The sequence below is a fragment of the Haplochromis burtoni genome, unplaced genomic scaffold, assembly GCF_018398535.1.
Source record: "Haplochromis burtoni strain Fernald_Lab_line unplaced genomic scaffold, NCSU_Asbu1 Contig_376, whole genome shotgun sequence".
Taxonomy (NCBI): domain Eukaryota; kingdom Metazoa; phylum Chordata; class Actinopteri; order Cichliformes; family Cichlidae; genus Haplochromis; species Haplochromis burtoni.
Genome location: NW_024582737.1, coordinates 402,277 through 405,161, shown reverse-complemented (window position 1 = coordinate 405,161; position 2,885 = coordinate 402,277).

Below are 2,885 nucleotides of genomic sequence, written 5' to 3'. Positions count from 1 at the left end.
CAACTCTCAGTAATGCCATAGTGATCGTTTGATATATGGACCTGCAGCGGAGTTTAGGCCCAGACACGGCTAGTTATGTCAGACTTAACGACCAGATAGTAAAGACATACCAAAACAAAGCTCTTTACAGAAACTCAGTCCCCACTGTGATAATGAAGGACACTTGAGGACAGGCAGAAGGCTGAAACACGCTAACATCGACTACAAGGAGAAACATCCTATCATTATTCCAGGTGGTAGCCACATTGCCAAGTTGATAGTAGAATACCATCACCAGCGAGTAATGCATCAGGGACGGGTGTTCACAGAAGGTGCAGTCTGTACTGCTTGATACTGGACTACAGGAGCCAGGAGGCTAATCAAGCAGATTATCAACAACTGTATCATCTGCAACAGACTTAGGAAGAGAGCAACTGAGCAAAGAATGGCAGATCTGCCTCCTGATCGTATCAGCACTGAACCTCCTTTCACCTTTGTGGGCTTGGATGTATTTGGCCTTTGGCCTGTGGTCACAAGGCGCACAAGAAGAGGCCAGGCACCCAGAAGGTGTGCCTGGCCTCCAGGAAGTTTTATTGAGAAAGATCTCCATTGACAACAGTGGAGGCAAGTTCAATACCTTGCAAACACATTTTGGAACAGATGGAGACAGGAGTACCTAGGGACACTGCAGAGCCGAAACAAGTGGCAACATAAGCATGCAAACCTCAAGGTGGGAGATTTGGTGCTCATCAAAGATGCATAAGTGAGGCATAATGAATGGCCGATAGGACTTGTCAATATTGATGAGGACTTTCCTTTGGCTCTTTTGAACCAAAACAGGTTGGAAAATGCCCTGTAATTAACAGAAATTGAGAATGAATTGCTTTCTTTTCTCTGTCTTATTATAATATGCAAAGCTGTAAGGGGAGTCTTTCAGGTTGCACCAATGAGACAATGTAATTGTTTCACTTTTATACTGGTAAAATCTAAAGGATTAATCATACCATTACAGTGTCATTTACAGACAGGCAAGAAATTAAAGGCATACCCTGAACTCTTGACCCCCTACACAGAGAGACATTGTTGCACTTTGCTGCCATGTTAGGGTCCACTTGTCAAAGAGAAATGAGTTGTACAATCAGTACAAAGTTGCTATGAGAGATTATCTTTGTCCTGTGACTAAGTATTTTAAAAGGGGTCACTGAATAGTTGATTATTTGACTGACATAACAGAGAGATAATAGCTCTGTTGGTGTTTCGGAATCAATTCCAGGAAACACTGAAGCTGTTGCAGGCATGTGTTGTACAAATACTTCACAAACTTGTCTTTGTCACTCGATTGTACACATTGCTTCTTTGGTTCTGTTCTGTGTTTCTATATAGTTGTGTCTTCTGAGCCTGTTAGCGGAGAATGCTATTTGTGTGTAACTTAAAAAACATATCAAACATGTTTCTCTTTCTATAGATTTTATTTATTTATAATTGTTTTGTCAGTGCCCTTAGGACTATTGTGATGCTGATTCAAAGAAGGTCAGTAAGTCTAAAGCAGACTAAAGACCGACTTAGGCTTTCATTAAATGAATCCACCACTCACTGTTACTGTAACACGGAGCACTTTATTATAGTCGATGAAACAGGAATACACAAAAACAGCACTGCAGTATAGTCAATCAGTGAACTTGATTATGACTGCAATGTGAGGGGCTTTGGAAAATTAGTTGTATACATAGCTGGACTGGACATTTGCCCGGTGGGCCGATGGGTTATTTTGTTGTTGTTGTTTTTGTAACGGTATAAAAAAATGTTGCCATCACCAATTGTATCCACTGAAAAGGGGATGGGATGTTGGCTAACGCGCAGCCTTTCCGCAGCCTTTCCGCATCCATATAGTAAAAGAGTTAAATAAGCTATTCAGCCGCGTATAACTTCAGTTAAATCCAGCAGCGTCTTAGAGTCAATAACTTAGCGTAAACATAAAAGAAATGCGACTTTCCATAAACATAGCTGAGTTGCAGGTTGAGTCCCTGTCCCGCCACGTGTTCTTGTTTTGGTGACGCAACTTCCGTCGAAAGACGATTGGTAGTCTACAGTGGGCCAGCGCTCCTATTGGGCCAGAGTCTACCGAATCTACAGTCACCGTAGTCTCCGGGCCAATGAAAAGACGTAACTGTCTGCAGTCACCGTAAACTTTTCGGTACCGTAGACGCGACATCTAGAGGTAATGGCTTGTAGCGAATTATTTGCCTTTCGTTTAGGTCTTAGCTTGTTTCGTATTGATTCACGGCAGATGTATGTAAACGTCACAAGATAAGTTTTAAAAAAATTGGTATGTAAAAAAAGGGGGACATGGAAACTCAGCGGTCCTCTCTGGGAGTCGGTGTCAGCGCCAACCTGTAAACTGGTATTGAGCTAGCATGGTACTTTTGTTATTAACGTTAACGTAAACATTTAGCTAAGGCGGTTATCTGTAATTGAAACAGCCTCAATTTACCGCGTGGATATATCAATGCTTTTTTAGTGAAGTGTATGCTGTATAGAGGTTTCACGGCCTTTGGGTTTTATACGCTGATGATTCTAAAGACTGTTGCATTGGCGTTATTTCAACCAACGTAAGTAACCAACCTAGTAAGGCGATTATTTTTCTGTATAATCATCTGTTGAACTTAACGTAATGAGCACATATCTGCGTTTCTGGCGCTGTTATGTTTCCCGCTGTTTATTAAACTAGTGTTTGTTCCACGTGGTAATTAAACTTTGTTTCGTGTCTTTTTTGTTTTTAAATTGACTCCAGGAAGAACAGCGAACATCACACCATGGACTCGGAGATCTTGAACATAGAGGAGATGATGGGACGGGGCTTGCCGGATCCACCACCCGAGGCTCCCCCGGAAAAGCCGGCAGAACCA